General features: G+C 39.0%; 1 long non-coding RNA gene across 2 annotated transcripts; it reads right to left on the reverse strand.

Annotated features, from left to right (window-relative positions):
- Nucleotides 1–1,817: 1,817 nt before the first annotated feature.
- On the reverse strand, nucleotides 1,818–18,596 carry LOC140704142 (uncharacterized). 2 transcript variants are annotated; one of them, XR_012083265.2, is made up of 3 exons: nucleotides 18,567–18,596; nucleotides 16,734–16,810; nucleotides 1,818–15,182 (listed from the first exon to the last, which is right to left on the reverse strand). It is a non-coding gene; the product is annotated as an uncharacterized LOC140704142 (long non-coding RNA). The 2 variants fall into 2 exon arrangements; XR_012083266.2 differs by having other exon boundaries at nucleotides 1,818–16,226.
- Between the last annotated feature and the right edge of the window lie 1,165 nt (nucleotides 18,597–19,761).

Raw genomic sequence — 19,761 nt, forward strand, 5'->3', positions numbered from 1 at the left:
GATGTTGGGAAAGAGTGAAGGCAAAAAAGGGGGATGACAGAGGACGAGATGTTTGGACAGTGTCATCGAAGCTACCAACATGAATTTGACCCAACTCCAAGAGGCAGTGGAAGACCGGAGGGCCTGACATGCTCTGGTCCATGGGGTCATGAAGAGTCAGACACAACTAAATGACTAAACAACAATGAGAATGGAGAAAAAGTTTATTTATTTAACTATTTGCTTGTTATATTTTTATATCATCTTTCTTCTGATGTGCTCAAGATAGACTACATGGTTTTCCTGCTCTCTATCTTATCCTCAAAACTCTCCTGTAAGGTAGGACAGGCAAACACAGAATAACTGACCCAGGGTCACTCAGAAATTTTCATGACTCCATGGGGACTTGATTGTGGGTCTTCCAATTTCCAACAACTTATTCTGAACATCCCCATAAACACTGTTATGGCAAAATACGGACTTCATCTATTAGAACCAAAGCTCAGTTCATTTTTCAACAAATGTTCTCATGAATCCTATGCAAAAGCTATTTCCATATATATGTCCTGATGCTAACCCCAATGAAATTCTAGAGTAGCTGTTTTTAATTTTGTTGCAGAAGGCAAATGTTGCCCCTGTTGTTCAGTGGCACAGGACACATTTGATGAGATTGACAATTGGGGGCAAAGCTAATACTTCTCTCTGATAAACATATTTGGTGACTTCCCCAGATGAAATATTCATAATACCCTGCTTCATAAATATGCATGTGTCATCATGGAAATTGCACCTCCTCCTAAAGTAGACACTTAAGCTAATGAGGAGACAGCTAACCATTAGAATTACAAAATATTAAAAGATTAATACCAGATTTATTTTAAAAGTCTCCTTGAAAACAAATCACAGGTAGCGTGCCTCCTTGAAGTGTTGATTAGCCACAAAAGAAGAGAAACTCCTAGAAAAGTTCAACAGGAGGCAGTCAATAAGCTGGCAAGCTCTAGTTATAGAAAAGGAAAAGTGGAAGCTCTGCATCCAGGTAGGCCTTGTTGTGGTTCGTTTTGCTAGGAGTAGATGAGGAGATGCTAGGAGTTTTAATCCGGAAATGTTTCCTGACCTTTCATCATAAGTCTCCAGGGTCCAGACACTAGAAAACTAAAGCCCTTGAGTCTATTCTAGGGATGGTCTAATGAAATGGGAAAAACCAGTAAGGCCTTTCATGCAGGGAATGTGTAACCAGCACTGAGGGTGTGATCACACAGGGAAATCAATCACATTTTGGATCACTTATGGAGCAGCTGGGTGCACTCTATTTCCCACTGATCACATGACGTACAGGGAATTGGGCTTCACCCCAAGCATGATCTGTATCCAAACTGGATCTTTTTTGGTCCAGCCATAGAGTGACTACTTTTTGGGGCCCAGCTGGAGCAATTCCCTGCCAGAGGGATGTAGGAAATCACTCCTGGATTACTGCCACCGGGATTGGGACTGCTAGTGGTGATCCAGTGGTGACTATTTTATTATTTTGTTATTACACTTCCAATAAGTAGGCTTCCAAGTTCTTCCCCTGGGTGAAAGGGAGTCCTAGAGAGCCTTGGAACCTAAAACTGGGGGAGAGGAAGCAACAGGATTATGCCTGCTACTTTAATAGTAATCATTTCTAAATTTTCACTTACTTACAATAGCATGTACATGTTTTATGCAAATCTCTTTTCTTCATTCCTTGGCCCTCTGTTTTGGTGCTGCATGACCTATTCTGCACTATAGTTAACAAAAGGCTTTATGAATTGAAAAAAAAAAACCCACAGAAGAGAGATCCATGAATATGGAGAAGTGGCTGAGAATCTTTGTACAGTGGGGTCTCTACTTAAGAACGTCTCTACTTAAGAACAATCCAACTTAAGAACAGCTCCATTTGCTAAATTTTGCTTCTACTTGAGAACAGAAATCCAAGATAAGAACAGGAAAAAAACCTTTCCTGCTCTTTTTTTAACCTTAGGTCATCTTAGGTTAAAAAAAATTCTCCCCCTAGTGGTAGAGTGAGTATTAACCAGCTTTGCATTAGTTCCTATGGGAACTAATGCTTCAATGTACGAACGCACCTCTACATAACAAAAAAACAGCCAGAACGGATTAATTGGTTTTCAGTCCATTCCTATGGGAAATCTTGCTTCAACTTAAGAATGTTTCAACTTAAGAACACCATTCCAAAACGGATTAAGTTCTTAAGTAGAGGTTCCACTGTAGTTTCTATGGACGGAAAAGAGCAGATACGGATTAAATGGTTTTCAATGCATTCCTATGGGAAATGCAGATTCAACATAAGAACGTTTCAACTTGAGAACCACCTTCCAATACGGATTAAGTTCTTAAGTAGAGACCCCACTGTAGGCGCTTGATGTGCAGATAATCCTGTGGACAAGCCATCTCAACTGATGTTAGGACACTCGCTTGGTCTTGTGGGGAAATGGAGGGAAAAAATCCACTCTTTTCTCCTAGCACTGCGATTTCTTTATTTAGATTTCCCCTCCCTCCTAGAAATCTTGTGGCATCTCTTAGAATTTTGATGGCCATTTATTTTCCTGTAAGAAATGCCGAGCTATGCAGACACTAGTTCTGCATAGATGACCTCTTTTCTGTGCAGGATTGACCAGGAAAGAGCAGAAGATATATCAGGTTGTGTAAGATTTTTACACTTCTGACACTGAATGGCATCTTTCCTGTACATCAGTGGTTCTCAACCTTGGGTCCTCATGTGTTCTTGAACTACAATTCTCAGAAATCCTGGCCAGCACAGCTAGTGAGGAAGGCTTCTGGGAGTTGCAATCCAAGAACCTCTGGCAACTCAAGGTTGAGAACCACTGCTGTACAGGATTGTGAGCAGGTGCATTCAAGGAGGGTTTTCCTCAATGTCCCAAAGCTATATGGTGGGGATGTACTGGATACTTTCCTTTGAGCACTATCCAGAAGCAAATGCTCAAAAGAAACTAGGAAGTAGAAGAGTCCCAGAAGAACTAGAGACAACTAGGACAGAGGAAGAAGAGGAGAGAGATATAAAGGATGGAGCTGATGCTTTGAATTGGGGAGATGACAAGATTATGTTCCAGGAGCATAGCCTGGAAGGAGCATAGCCTGGAAGAGCCCCCCCCCCGCACCAAGCCAAAAGATATGATACACCCTTCAGTCAATTAACTCATTCTTATTTTTCTTCTTTTATTCTTGCCATCTTGGGACTCTTTGCTTTAAATTAACTGTTAAAATCGTAAATTTATATTACATTTTATATCATTTTGTTTTTAATGTAAAACTGTATATTTTAAATTGTTTTTATCTTCTGAATTGTGAGCCGCCCAGAGTAGACTATGTCTAGATGGGCGGCATATAAATGCAATAAATAAATAAATAAATAAATAAATAAATAAATAAATAAATAAATAAATAAATGTGCCTATGCAAGGATGTTTCAACTGGAAGGACCAGACCCCCCAAACCAACATTGCTGTCTCCACTGAGAAAGACATTTCCAATGGATGCATCACGAGTCTCGGGACATAAGGGGAGGAAAGCTGAAAGTTCGCAAGTTATGACAACGTTACCCATTGATCTCCCTGTTAATGTATTTGTGTGGAACAGAAATACATTTGTGGTTAGTTTCCTATTGTGCAGGATATCCTCCTGTTGTCTTAAACGTAACAGCTTTGATCTGGCACCAATATTCTTAGCAATTTTCTATAGCAATAGGAATAGATGCAGGTAGAAACAGCAGCTAGCTAAGCCCAAGACTTTGGGGGTTTAAGCTAATCAAGATGTTATCAAGACAAATCTGATATTACAGTGTTTCGAAAATAAAATGGTGATTCAGAGTAGAGTGAACGTGTAGAACAGTGAAACCAAGAAGAATTCTTTCTGAAGAAAACATAACGAAGTGACAATTTTTAGAAGCTTCACTTTTATACAGGCCTCAACAAAGGTTCAGTCACTAGCAGACTGTTGTATACACTTCAGAACAGTAAAGAGCTGGGTGTACAGCAGCATACATTGCTGTAGAAGGAATAGTTTAGGATTGTTGCTGGGAGAGTGAGATGAAAGGAAGAAAAGCTCACTCATAGAAACCAAGCTTCTTAAATGTGAAGAAAAATAAGCACCCACTCAGAGAGGGAGAGAGAGAGAGAGAGAGAGAGAGAGAGAGAGAGAGAGAGAGAGAGAGAGAGAGAAATAGTTTTAAGAATCTGTAATGGATTTACTGACATAGTCAACACTTTGGGTGGGGTAGGTGGGGCTCGTCAGCCATGGAAGGCAGCCCATCTAGGAGAAGGAAAACTCCGATTTCAAACCTCCACTGCCTTGTGGCTATATCCACTCATGGAAAAGGCTTCAGGAGTTAACCTCGAGGCAAAATCCGGAGCTGGAGTCCCGAAGGCAGCATGTGTCATTCTGCCAACTCCTGCGATGTTGCTGGAACCAGTTGTATTGGCTCTTGCCTTTCCATTGGACCATTTCAGCAACGTGGAGAGGGGGGATTTGCTGCTTGGGTAACAGCCTGTCCTCCATATTACCTTACCCAGGCTTCATGCTCTGGAGAGGACACTCCAGAGCATGTTACCATAGTCTCTCGAGACTGAAGGATGCCTATGCTATGCAACACTTTGGTAGTTCATTATAAGTAGCATGGATAGCAGGTGACATTTTTCTTTTAACCTCCAATCCCTCACATTGTTTCTTTAATTTATTCTAATTAATTACTTGTCATTCATTTCTTTTTTCAATAGTGAAGGTATGGGGAGACTGAGCTGTAAGTGAACCACAGCAATTCCATACAATAGTTTTTACTGATCCAGGTTCACTAAAGATAGTTGCTTTACCTATAATGGTCTGATCAGTTGTAAAATAAAGAAGCTTACTCTCAGACAAATCCAAAGGAAACTTACTTACCTGATGTAGTGACACCTACTGGAATTTGTTGTCTAAACAAATAGAAGTCTGAATCATTTGCTGAATATTTGAAAATTAGATTATGTACCAGGCTTCTGATTAGATTATGTTTTCAGGCTCAGCCATCTGAAGACCAGTAAGGAACAGGCTTTGGGTTCACGCCTGTTTATGTATTAGTGCAATTTTGTGAATAGGAAGTAATTGGACAGATCATCACCTCTCACTTCACATAATGGTCTATGAACTTGGAAGAATATGTTTCCAAAATCCTCAACAAGTTTGATCAAAAGAGTATTGTGTGGAGCACCCACACTCCCCTCCATAATCACACAATGAGTACATGCAAAACCAAGTTATTTTATTGGAGCAATGCAGGCTCTTAATGAGCCAAAAGGGCTCAGCCATAGGAACTTTTCGGACACCAAGGATTTGACTTCACTCCCCCAAAGTCTGAAAAGATGATAGAAACATACAACAGTCTTTTATTAGGATGAGTGGAGCCCCACCTCCTCTACCAGTTCAAGAACACCATGTAGGTGGGCAAAGTAAGGAGTTCCACAACATAGGTGCTGGGTACAAACATTAAAATGTCCTTGAAGTAGTGTAGCATGGAGTCCTTCCTCCACTACCCTTCCATAGTCTCCACTAGCGGCAGCTTTTTCATATGTGCAGTATTCTCCCTAAAGTTGTGGCCAAAGTCTATCTATTCCCTCATCAAAAAGTTTCCTAAAAGAGAGGCATAAGAATATTGGTAAGAATTCTGTCAACATGAGTTGGTGGATGGTGTTATTCCAGGAAGCCTTGATATGCATTTTTTTTAAAGATTAGCCACATCAAGCCAGCTCAGCTCTTGTATCATTAGAACACCTTTGCTGAAACTCTCCATGTATATTTTATGTAAGAGGCTTTGGAGAGATAATTTACCGGTTTAATTTTCTGCAAAAATAGCAAGCACTCTTAAAAGTGCTTTTAATCAATCAAGTGACAGAAAATGATAACACGAATACTTTCATGTCTAATACCTGCAGGCTGTCACAGGTACTATATCTCAGCAAGCAGCTGGAGAAGTCACAAAGAAAATAGTATCTGCTAAGGATGACTTTAAAAGTGGGTAACTTTGCATTTAAAATGATAGACAGGTACAATTTTCGTGTGGGCTTGTGAAGCTTCAGGACTATCTTGCTACCTCTCAAGAGCTCCCAAAAAGGGTATGCAGTGGGATAAAAACATAAGAAGAACAATACTACATCAGATGAGAAGTGCATCTCATCCAGTGTTCTCTTTTTGAAAATTTTGGAATAAATTTGTTAGACTATAACCAATACAAAACTAATTTATAAGGGGGGGAAAACTGTGAACTACTAACATTCAACAGAGAAATCCTAATTCATTATATTTTTATGATTTCTGGAGGACAGTAGTTCGAAGTTTTTAATCTTGTAAATTAGTTTTGTATTGGCTGTAAGATAACAAATACATTTCATTCTACAATTTCTGCTGTGGAATGCTTGTAGGCATATGAGATGTTTAGGATAATTCATTACAGATACTTAAGGGCTTTGATAGTGGTTTTGTATATTGCTGAAAATGTTTTATTGAACTTTGACAAACTGTGTTTTACATTTCCCCCCATTCATTTCTCTTACAGGTTAATGAGCCTTACAGTGAACATGTGAAACACCAGAGAGCATTGTCTGCTGCCTGACATGAGAAATAATATGTTTCATGCTTAAGCATATTTCGGGACAGATGCTTTTCAGTTAGACCAATGGCTCTTAGATTTGTGATGGGTCTTGATGCATTTACTGCCATCTTAACAGGTGATCCTATTAAAACCCTGGTTGATCTGTGAAATGGGGAAATGGCCAAAGTGGTGGAAGTGAGACCTCTTAAGTATTTCCTCCCATGGAGTGGAGCCCAACTGGCACCTTGGTTTATTAGGCAGTTGCTGACAATTAAAATAGTGAGGTGGAGGGAAACTCAGAGCAGATCTTACTGCATGTGGCTTATAGATCATTGGAAGCCCCTTTCTATTCTAGTGTGTCCTCTGTCCCCATGGCATCTGCACCAAGCTGTCAAGCAGAACTGATTCACATGGTCAAGAGCTTAATTACTGTAGGAACTTATCTCCCCATAAAAGCCTTCCTGGGCCCTTAAGATCATCAAATGAGGTCCTCCTCTTGGTCCAATTTCCAATGCAGGCATGTTTCATAGAATTGTAGAAAAGTGAAGTCGGAAGGGGCCTACAAGGCCATCAAGTCCAACCCCCTGCTCCATGCAGGAATGCAATCAAAGCATATCTGCCAGGTGATTATCTAAGGGTTTTTAAAATGCCTCCAGCGATGGAGCATTCACCACCTCCCGAGGTAATTGGTTCCATTGTTGTACTGCTCTAACAGTTAGGAAGTTTTTCTGATATTCAACCAAAATCTAGCTTCCTTTAACTTGAGCCCATTGTTACATGTCCTGCACTCTGGAATGATTGAGAAGAGATTCTGCCCCCCCCCCCCCCGTATGACAGCCTTTCAAGTATTTGAAAAGTGCTATCATATCACTCCTTAGTCTTTTTTTCTCAAGGCTAAACATGCCCAGTTCTTTCAGCCTTTCCTCATAAAGTTTGGTTTCCAGCCCCCTGATCATCCTTGTCACCCTCCTCTGAACTTGTTCCAATTTCTCAGCATCCTTCTTGAGGTGTGGTGTCCAGAACTGGACACAGTACTCTAGATTAGGCCTAACCAGTGCTGAATAAGGGGGCAGGGGCTAGCACTTTGCGGGTTTTGGAAACTATACTTCTATTAATGCAGCCAAAAATAGCATTTGCTTTTTTTGTAGCCACATCACACTGTTGGATCATATTTAGCTTGTAATCTATGACAATTCCAAGGTCCTTTTCACTCATAGTTTTTGCTGAGCCAGGTATCTCCCATCTTGCAACTATGCAATTGGTTTCTTTTTCTGAGGTGCAGGTGTTTGGCAGGGACATGAGAGAAGGGCTTCTCTTTGGCTATTCCCAGGTTGTGAAATGCTCTCCATCAGGAGGTTAGATTGGCTTCCTCCCTTTTATATGTACATTGACAGCTGAAGATCCACCTCTTTAGGCAGGCTTTTTTAAAATTAATACATTTTATTAGTTTTTCACTCTATCTATATTCGATTTGTGCTTGCCAAACTATTTGTTTTTTACATCTCAGTATCTTCCTAGTTGTCCCCTCAAATTCCACACATCTTTCATTCAAACCATTCATATATGTATTTTAGTATATAATATTGGCTACTATCATAATATTACTTTCATAGTGTACAATGTTCTCAAGATCTTCTAATGACATACTTAATAAAAGTAATTCCAGTTCCATGCCCCAACCTTATATCTAGTTTACCTACCCCCCCCCATCATATTATGCCTTTACCCTGATTAGTGCTCCCTTATTTTAGTTTAATTCTCTTTTTTTAATATAAAGGATATGCTCCTTTACAATTCCTGAAGTTAGGTATATACAACATTGAATTCAACATGCTTTTCAACATTAAGGGGCCCCTTCCTGTTTTGCCCTTTTTCATCTTTCCAAGTAATTCCCTCTCTTATTTCTCTTTTTTCACTTTTTGTATCTGTCTCTCTAAGCATTTTGCCATCTTTTGTGCCCTCTAAAATCATTTTGTGCATCTGATTTATCTCCACTAGATCTTTATGCATCTGGTCTATCTCCAATAGATCTTCCAGGCTATTTTTAATTAATTCTGCTGATTTTCTCCCCTTATCTTCCCTTAATGCTCTCCTTGGATCCAAGATTAAAATTGTTTCTCCTAGGTTTTCCCCATTAATTTCCTCCAGCTCCTCTTTTGATTGGCATACATAATCCGGCACCCTCCCATTTTCTTTTTCGTTATTCCCTGTCTCCTGTTGACTATAATTCTTATTTGGCTGTTCCTTGAATAATTTTGTCTCTTGGTAGTGGGATCTCACTATTTCTAGGATTGTTTGAAGGGTAGATTTTGTTTCATCCCAAAATTGTCCTTGTTGTGCCATTATGTTCCAGTTGCCCAAGAGCTTAAGCCAAGATGTGAAACACCTGAGTATCACAGTCCAGTTCGATGGTTGTATCCTTCGCCTGATTGATCCCTGGCAAATTGATGCCACCCAAACTTATATTCCAAGTCTCCAGAGTCAGTTCAAAGAGTCCTCTTTGGCCAAATAGACCTGAATCAAAATTTAAACCCCCAAAATACCAAGGTACAATTCAATGGTTGTATCCGTGGTCTGATGGCCTAATTCCCACAGGTTTACACCAGCTAGTCAAATACAAACACTTCCAGCTCCAGGGGCGGTTTCAAAGGATCTACTTTGGCCAAATAGGCCTGAACCAAGGTTCAAAACCCCCAAATTTCACGGTTCAATTCAGTGGTTGTATCCATGGCCCGGTAGCCTAGTTCCCGCAACTCTGCATCAGCCAAAACTGTAATTCCAGCCAAAACCCTGGAAATGGTTCAAAAAGTTCACTTTGGCTCAATATATTGATTCCCAAAGTACAGTTACACTTTAGGATTAATTTGTCTATGTTCCAGCCAGTCATGAAAAAATCAAAAAGAATTAAAAAACAAGTTTCCAAGCTTTAAACAGCAGTAGAGTGCTCAAGGTCACTGTTCTGACATTCTGCCAAAAGACTTCAGGTAGCCATAACATAACAACTCCAAACTTGCTGCTTAACTGATAATAGTTTACGATAAAACTTAAAATATATTTTAAATGTATTTAAGTGAGTGGTTAATGTCCCATTAATCTTTAAATTATTTTCTTTGCATCAATTATCCCTCTCTCCAGATTCTCCACTGCTCTATAAGTGGTGAGGTGATAGAAGATTCTTTTTTCTGTATATAGGAATTGTCTTGTCCAGGGATAATCATAAGCAATTAGTTGTAAAAATATATTTCACCCAATAATAACACTGATGTTGAATAGCTGATTGTTGCTTCTCTATTTGCCGGCTGCTGCCGACTTGCAAGCAAGCTTTCTAGCTGCTTGTTTCTGCCTGGGCTGATTGGAGAGTTTCCTGGATCAAATGGGGATGACTGCCACCCCCCCCCCATGATCAATAGGCTTCCCCCCAGTTCACCACCTCTTTGGGGTGGTTTCAACCCCCTGAGGTGTCCCAAATAGGTCAGAATTCAGCCTAGGGGACAGAGCTCCATCCTCCTCCTGCTGTCTTGTCGCAGCGTCAAGCCGGTCTCTCGTCTTAGGCAGGCTTTATTGACCATGACTGAGTCCCTGAATGCTGGTTTTTAGCTGAGTAAATTTGTTTTTATTTAATGTTTTAAATAATTCAATGTATCTTTATTATTATTACTATAGTTTAATTACTTTTTAATGTATAATTTAATGTGTTTTTTTAACAGTGTAAGCTGCCTTGAGTCTTCTTAAGCATATTTTTTTACAGTTCCATTGTTGCAGAAAAGTGGGCTATATATGAGACAAATGAATGAATAAAGATTATATATTTACCATCAGCAACAGGATACAGACCTGCTGTGAAGAATCTGCATAGTATTTTGCTCAGGTCGTGGCTTAGATGCTGTCGTTGACACAGGTCCTGAGGATGCAACTTTGGCACATGCTTGTCCCATGATAATGAATATATTTCATTTTGTCCCAGGATGGGGACAGGTTCCTAGAGAAGTGAGAGCCACCCTGTCTGTGCTGAACACTTGCTCTTCCTTACTTACGAAGATGGCTTTGGTCACTTTGGAGAATAACCTCCACTGGGAACTGGACATATAGAACCCTAAGAATAACAATATAAGATTGAATAATTGTCAGCACAGATCAGAGTGTGTAAGGGAATATATAGGAAATTTGAGAAGGTATTCTTTCTCTCTCTCTCTCCTTCCCCATGCAAAGACATGAATCTTTTTGACTGGAAGCTGAGTTGCACTCAGTCATCTCCAACAATGGTATGCCTTCCCTTAGGAGGCCACATTGGCCATTTCCCTGCTGTACAGTGGGGTCTCTACTTAAGAATTTAATCCGTATTGGAAGGTGGTTCTCAAGTTGAAACGTTCTTATGTTGAATCTGCATTTCCCATAGGAATGCATTGAAAACCATTTAATCCGTATCTGCTCTTTTCCGTCCATAGAAACTACAGTGGAACCTCTACTTAAGAACTTAATCCATTTTGGAATGGTGTTCTTAAATTGAAACATTCTTAAGTTGAAGCAAAATTTCCCATAGGAATGGATTGAAAACCAATTAATCCGTTCTGGCTGTTTTTTTTTTGTTATGTAGAGGTGCGTTCGTACATTGAAGCATTAGTTCCCATAGGAACTAATGCAAAGCTGGTTAATACGTACTCTACCACTAGGGGGAGAATTTTTTTTAACCTAAGATGACCTAAGGTAAAAAAAAGAGCAGGAAAGGTTTTTTTTTCCTGTTCTTATCTTGGATTTCTGTTCTCAAGCAGAAGCAAAATTTAGCAAATGGAGCTGTTCTTAAGTTGGATTGTTCTTAAGTAGGGACGTTCTTAAGTAGAGACCCCACTGTACTTTAGTGGAAGAAACATCTTATCAGTGGAAATGGTCAGCTGAACTTTACTGCAGAATGTGGTTTTTACTGCTTTCCATGTGTGTATGTTTTTAAGTGTTTTCAAATTGTTTTTAACTAGAGATTTTAAAATATGATTCTTAATCCTATACCTTATGGATTGAAATCTTGTTTGCTTTCACATAATATAAAGTTGTGCCTGAACAAATACATTTGTCTTTGCATATTTCATTTTTAGCCTATTGTTTTGTAATTTGATATATGTAATGTCCGTGTACTGAATTGGTGCAAATATTGGGATGATTTCAGTGCTGGTCCTAAAATGAGTAGACCCATTGAAATGAGTGGAATTTACATTACTTGTGCAACCATATTGACAAATTATATGGGAGATGCTCTGGGAATGAGACGGTTAGAGCCGTATTATTTTCCATTGGCTACTTGTCATACAAGCCAATACAAATCAGCACAGAGTTCCCCACCACCCCTCTGCCTTTGGGGCTTCTCCTTTTTCTTTTCTTTCCTTTTTGGCAAATGAATGCTTTCACATTGGTTTGATGTGACTGCTTGTGCCAATGCAGAAAAGCATGTGTAATGGTGCTGGCAGGCTGGAGAGGCTGGGGAGAAAGGAAACAAAAGGTCACTCATGAGGCTGTCAGTTCCCTTCAACCAAGGTTGATGATGCCAGAGCTGGAACAAAGTTGTTCTAGAGCAGCTAGGAGACTGAATTAAAAAAAAAAAAGAATAAATAATTTTTTTAAAAAAAAAGAGGGAGGAAGAAAGGGAGAGAAAGAGGAATAAATTGCCATTCAGCCCTTGTTTGCAACTTCTTAAGACAGTTTCCATGCCTCTTGCAAATCTAGATGGCTATAGCAGAGCTATCTTAACAAGCTGCAAACAAGGCAGTTTCCCAATATCCTCCTTTCTTTCTACTGATGCTTATTTATTTGGCTAAACAAATTCACCTGAGGAAACCCAAACTTCCAGGTATGAATTTCTGGCAGATCAAGGTACATTTACCCTACTGTAGTTAGCATTTTATTTACATTAGCCAGAGGAATATAAAATTTGCAAAGATATAAAATCAATATATTAAAATGAAGCTAATAAATGCATGTACATTAGATATATATACTTATACGAAAATTAAATAAGTAGATTGATAAAAGGTTACTATTAAAAATCATATTTAAATTAATTTTAATTGCTTCTGCTAAAAGTTTATCTCAGTCCACAAGAAGAAAACATACAGAGAAATCAGATGAATGATCTGACCCTTCTATTTTTTTTAAATATGATTTTTCACAAGGATAGGAGGCTACGGTATGATATTACAGTAGCAACTGTGACCACATATGAAGAACAGTTGCTGCTGATTTTAAAATAGGGGTCTTATCACTGAAAGTATCCTCTAGGATGGTCTTGCTCAGTAGATGACCCTTGTCACTAAACAAAGGTGGCCAGCACTCTGTCCCCTATTTGCTTTCCCCCTTTCCACCTTCATTTGAAACTCAAAGAGTTTCTATTTGGCTGGGGAGGGGGGGGAAACAGGATAACAGAGACGCGTCATAAATTTCAAACCACTGGCTGAAGAGGGGACTAAAATCACACTCTTTTCCCACAAACATCTTGCAGACTGCAAACTATAGCTCTCTCCATCTAAGAAGCTACACCTACCCCCCCCCCAACAGCAGCCACAAAACTTTTGGGACTTTAATATAAACATGTAATTTTGGAGCTTCCCACTAGAAGTTGGGGCACAACCTAAGGAAGATGAATTGGCTTTTTAAAAAGTTTTTGTTTATTTTTAATGGTCCAATAAAGGTATCACCTGTTCTTGCATTCGTATTTTTTGAGGACCGTACAGCCTTGTTCTGATTTTTTTCTGAATCATGTTATCAGTCCCAGCTAGGCAACAGCTACTGAAACAATAGGAAGTTGATAAGTCAACACTTATATAAGTTCCACTGGTTCTGTGGATCTACCCTCATACATTTCACTATAGTGGCATAGAATATGCATTTGGGATATTGTGCAAAGCACCAAAGATGATACTATGGTATCCATAGTAGCAGTTCTGCTTATGCTTTTGAAATTTCAGAACATTAGCAGAACTGCAAGGCTAGGCATGAATAATATTGTGTAGGAATAAGAAGGAAGTTAAATGAGGTATGTAGCTGAGTGCCAAAATTGGAAACACATATGAGAGTCAAATATTCATTATTTTTGCCTCTCTCTCTTGATATCCCTTTCCTCTTCCTGACAAATCTTTTCAGTCTCTACATACATCATCTATCCATAGCTTCTTCTGAAGAATTTATGGAACTTAGGCTGCCACTTAGAGTTTAAAAAAATCTGTTTCATATGGTATGAAAGTATTTCTTCTCCATCTATTAAATGAATGTTGGGGGCCTTGGAACTGTAATGGTAACTGATTACTCTGGAGAAGGAGTATGTCAGATCTCACGTAGAGACACTGCATGATCTCCCTCACCAGCCAACCCTAAAGGCAGATTTACAGAGCAAATCAGAGCAAATCACAGAAGCCTATGCGCTGTTTATAGCTATCAAAAGCTTTCTAGGTTCATCATAGCTGACAATATCCCAATAAAGGGTTAATACTGGAATGAAATCAGACAGTCATAGACAAGCATTTCCAAACTTTACATGGGTATCCTGGTACATGATGAGGCAAGAAAACCTCTCGGATTTTAAAAGGTCAACAAAAAAGAGACAGTACATGTGGTTCAAATTTTTATTACATAATCTAAAAGTGCATGGAATACAGTTTGTTTTCATATAGTTTTTCATCGTCCAGATGGTGGCCATCATTCGTAATACACATTTGCAGTTGATTTTGAAGTTTTGCACCATCCGATTGCTGAAGTATTGCTGCAATTTCTTGGTGTATAGCAGCCTGCAGTTCATCAATAGTTGTTGGTCAATGTTTGTAGACCTCAGCTTTCAGATAGCCCCGGAGAACCTGTGGCCCTGAAATTTTCAACCCATAACAATATTGTTCTGTTGGTCTGGAACAGCAGCACTTCAACTGAGCATTAATTGCATACAAAAAGCTCTCTGCACCTTGATCACAGATTCAGGTTGTTGTTTTTAATAAATGCTTCACTGACGAACACAGAGTGAATACCAGTCCAATCCATGGTGGCGACTGAAAATATACTACTGAAAGACCTCACTAGTAACTACCTCACTTCACTATAGTTGATCCAACTGCTAAGTGAAACCTGGGAGGGTTTTTTTTTGCCTCACCCTATATAAGTATTTTCTTCATTGCAATCATTCCAGCAACTCCAAACTTCTTGTACTTTTTCACAGGTTTTACTTGTCTATGCAACTTCAAAATACAGGAACAATATACAAACAAATAGCAGAAAGAATGTTTTAAGTTACATTCTTTATAGCCTATAAAGGCATAAAATCAATCTCTTTGGAAGTTAAGAGATTATGTATATCAAAAGATGCAAAGGTTTTCTTAAAAGTGCTTGAAGAAATATCAAAGTTCTGGAAAGGAGAATATATAACATAAAAAGCATTATTTAGCTCTAAGATATTAAGACACACAGGAAAACATTTCTGAACAAATCTCACCCTTGCACATATTTTCATTTTAAGTAATATCCATTGTTTTGTTTCCTATAGCTGCTTTCTTATCTGTGGCCTTGATAAGATGCTTTTGCAGCTCCCTGTCACTCTGATTCCTCTGCCCATCTGTTAGATCTGTGAGAAATAAAGGCTGTTTTATAGTCTAATCTTTACTCATGTAAATAGCTAGCAAGCAGCCACTCCCACTAATCAGCAGGATTGTTTACCTGGTTGCTATTGCTAATAAGCAGAAAGAAAAACAATTTGACATCACACTATCCTAGAAGAAAAGCAAAATGTATTCACACCAGTCATCCCTTAGTTGGCAGTAGTATTTTTATATCTCTTATGTAAGGACTGGAAAGCAAAACAAAACTGTAGGTTGCCAAAAAGTTTTATTCTTTGAATTACCTTGGTAGTGCCAATTGTATTGAACAATGTTTTTATGCTGCAAGTTTTTTTTTTAAATTACTTTACTTGTAGGCAGTTTTAAAATGATTTCCAATAACCTCTATCATGGTTTTAATTTTGAAACAGTCAGGGTAAGAAACCCTGACAAGAAAGAGGGCCATAGTGTTCAGAGGCGAATCAAAGTTGAAGAAGACAAAGGCTGCAACTTGTTTGCCCTAACAGGGCATCTTGGGAGATATGCTCTTTCCCTGGTGTGAAGGTCAAGGACATAGCAGGGAGTTTGCCAAGACTCACCAGGCTCATTAATTTCGGGGAGAAGCAGCCAGTTGAGATTAGCTGGGGGAGGCAGTGGATGGATAAAGAGATGTGGAAAGCAGGGGATAAAGGCAGGGGAAGGACAGCAGCCAGTTAGGTCCTTCTCTTCCTCCCCCTATTTATGTCAAATAAAATGTGTCAGTGTATCAGGTGCTACAAGCTTCTTTATCACTTTTCCCCTAACAGACTAACAGGGTGAAACTCCATCCTTTGAAATTTTTACAAATAAAGATATTACCAGTTGGGCTGTTCATGAGTCTCCAGATTCATTTCAGAGGCTTGTTTGGGGCTTCAGGATGTATGTATTCCAGATCAGATCTGATTTAATTGTGCCCCTAAGTCCAAATGGATTTGTAAATTCAGATTGCTAGCCTCCCTGCTGATTTGTCAAAATGGTTCATTTGCTTTTCTTTTTGCATCAATGCAAACGAAATTTGAAGACATCACAGACCCCTTAAGAGAAGAATAAACATGCCAAATTTCAGACATCTAGCTTCAGCAATTTGTATACGGTACTAGTTTCTTTTATCAAATTTTCTTTTTTTCTCCCCAAAAACCAAAGTGCAACTTTCAGAAGCATGCACACTCAGTTGAACACTCAATTTTGCCTACTTGTGCTGCTTTAGTTTGCAAATGCACATGCATATGATAACATCTACAAGTAATAAAGATGTAAAGAAAAAAGGCCACATAGAAAAAGCAAAGGAGACATGTAACAACCATTAAGGCTGGTGGAATGTGGGGGAGAGAGAAAGATTTCCTTACTTTAAAAAACCAGGTAGATGCACACACAATAAAGGAATTAGTTCATATAGGATTAGGCTAAACTATTCTAATTTGCAAGATAAAGCAGTGGGAAGAGAAATGAAGAGAACAACAAACCACACCCATTGCAGTAACAACTAAATGTAGGAAGAGCTGTGTGAAATAATTGATTTGACTATATTAAATTTCCATGACCTCATATATTCCCTCCTGGCAAGCATTGTGACTGGACGTGCTGGTGCGATTCCTGCCTCAGATTGCAAGTTAGTGTTCTGAACAAATAAAGAATAAAAAGAACAAAGAATAATTTATAAAAGAATAAAACAACAACTAGCACCCCTCCTTCTCCTCTCATTCACACCACTATTTCATATTCACATTGTTCCTCTCCAAAATCTGGTATTTCCTGCTCACATTGAATATCTGAACCACCAAAGCAATCTGGATTGCCTGGGACAATTCACTTCATAACAGAACTGAATCTGACTTTTCTGCTTTGTTGTAGATGTTGTACAAATTCATCCCAATTCAGGCCAATTCGGTTTGCAATTTGGGATCTGGCTCAAGGTGACTGGCCTAAATCTCCAGTACATTTACTATGAATAACAGATGTGTTAGTGTACAGTATAAGAATAGACTATGCAACACAGATTGACAGTAGAAGGCAGTGGCTGAAATCCTATTGCACAATTTAAATAAAAGGGTGATGCTGTCACCACAGGGAGCAATTTTAATAATTTAAAAGTTCCCCTATTTGTTCTGTGGCCATTCTGACCCTTGCATAATTCCTTTCATTGCAAAGAAGCTAGAGGAACTGTGGCACAAAAGGAAGAAGTCTTCCATTACTAATTTTTTTCTGTAATTAAATACTTGGTCCTTCCATCCTATGCTTCCTATGCTTTCAAGTCTGTGAAAGAGATGAAAAATATGTTTGAAAAGCTGTGGGACAGAAGAATTTGTATTCTCGAAGGCTTTCATGGCCTGGATCCGATGGTTGTTGTAGGTTTTTTGGGCTGTTTGGACGTTTTCTTCCTAAAGAAAGAAAAACCTTCAGAACACGGCCAAACAGCCTGAAAAACCTACAACTAAGTTTCTAATTACAGTGGTGCCTCGCATAACGAGCGCACTTTTAATGTTCTGTATAGGCAAAACATCGCATTGCAATGATCGGTAAGCGTTTCGCTTACCGATCTTCGCATTGCGATTTTTTTAAAACAGCTGATCGGCGGTTTCAAAATGGCCGCCGGGTGCCCAAAATGGCAGCTGCAAGTGTTTTTGCGCCCTGCCCTCACTTACCGAGGGCGCAAAAATGGCGGCGCTATGGAGGAACATCGCTGAATGGTGAGTTTTGGAGCCATAGGAATGCATTAAACGAAGCTTAATGGCTTTTTGGTGGCTTTTTACGTTCTGTTTAGTGATGTTTTTGCATAGCGATGATTAATCCGGAACGGAAGTTTTGGAAGGCCTTGATATAGAGCTCAGACTAAAACAATCTTTAAAATGTATTTTAAAAATCACAGATCATGAGCAAAGCAGTCAACTCACCAGAAAAAATACTGAGATTTCTTTTACCAACAGTCACAATGCAGTAAAATCCTCTGGAAGAAAATTTGCTCACAATAGTAAACAATATGCAGGTTCTATGTCTGCCTCTTTTGACTATTTCACCCACCCTGATGGATGGCCTGTGCTGGGAGACTCATAAGGCAAATCTGGTCTTTTAAATTCTCCTGGACCTTTTATAAAGGCAAAGACCCTCTTTTAATGGAAAAAAGGACAAATGTTTTTAAATAAATTGTAAATACATTGGCATCTGCCCCTAGGTTACAAAACAGGGCAAAGCAATGAAAGGATGCTTTTATCAAATTCAGCCATGCCCACTAAGAAAGTATCATTAAGGAACATCAAGGACATTTCTGCTGGCATTTTCCTGTTTTTGCTATTCACCCTTGCTCTCCCAGGAAGCATATAATTTTAAATTCTGTTTTTTAAAAAGAAAACACCTTGCATTTTTCTTTCTTCGCTTACCTCAGCAGCAGCTTTTTGTAAGCTTCTTTTTGTTTGTTCGAGTGAATGGGGCAGGCACCTGGAGAATATGTGAGAGGAGGCAAGGGAATCTTACCAGCGCATTCAGTCATTCTAAAAGAAGCCATTCTAGTGGCTGAAAATCATGCAACATGACCAGCTTGTGAACTCTAGTTAAGAAAAAGATTTCTCTCTCTCTAAATCTGAAAAGAGTTCTAAGACAGTTATTGCTACTTTTTGGTGGCCCGACACATCAGAAGCGTATACAGCAATGGCTTATGTAAGAACACGAGAAAAGCTGTGTTAGGTCAAATTATGTTCTACCAGGACCATAGGCAACTCATGGACCAGGACAGAATGGGCACCTCATCCCAAATCTCTTGGGTCAACTTCCACCTTCGTCACAAGCCACTGGCAACAACTTTGTCCTGCAGTTTCCTTCACAGCTGCCAACCAAATGCCTCCGGGGAAGTCCATGAGCAGCATATAAGGGCAAAACCTACTTATGTTTCCCATCTGGTGTCTAGAAGCATTGTGCCTTGAGGGTAAATCTCTAGCCATTGATAGTGACGGTACTGATGATGATTCATTTCATTTATATACTGCTTTTTCCACAACGTATTGCACTCAAAGCATTTCTCAGGAACAAATATATATAATATCAATTATTACTGTTATCTAATATTATTTAATATAGCAGTATCTAATAATTATCTGTAATCTAATACAGTATAGCATTAATACTGCACAATACATCTAATGCCTAAAATTCAGTAGTAAGTCACAATTAGAGTAGGTCCATTATGGAGTCATGTCCTCCTCATGATCCATTAATTATTGGGTCTACTCTAGTTGCAACTGAATACTGGCTTTTAACCACTGTATTGTAAAATTAAAATTCATGTAAAACATTTTCCCCAAAAAGGGAGAGTAAGAACACATGCCAGTTATGTCAACACTAATATAATGAACAGTATGCTGAATAGTATAAAGTTCATTTAACAGTTTGTATCAAAAGAACCAACAAAAAGGCAACCTGCTCACCCCAAATTCAAAGCAGAAGAACAAAATTCAAACAATTTCTAAGAGGCCTCTCAGATGGGCCTCCTACCTCCAGCAAAAGAAGGAGACGGGCCTCTCACTAGGATCACATGCGCTCAGCATGAAAAGAGCTTTTGACTTGCCAGATTCTAAGCAA

This window comes from Pogona vitticeps, chromosome 2, assembly GCF_051106095.1.
Source record: "Pogona vitticeps strain Pit_001003342236 chromosome 2, PviZW2.1, whole genome shotgun sequence".
In the NCBI taxonomy this organism is placed as follows: Eukaryota; Metazoa; Chordata; class Lepidosauria; order Squamata; family Agamidae; genus Pogona; species Pogona vitticeps.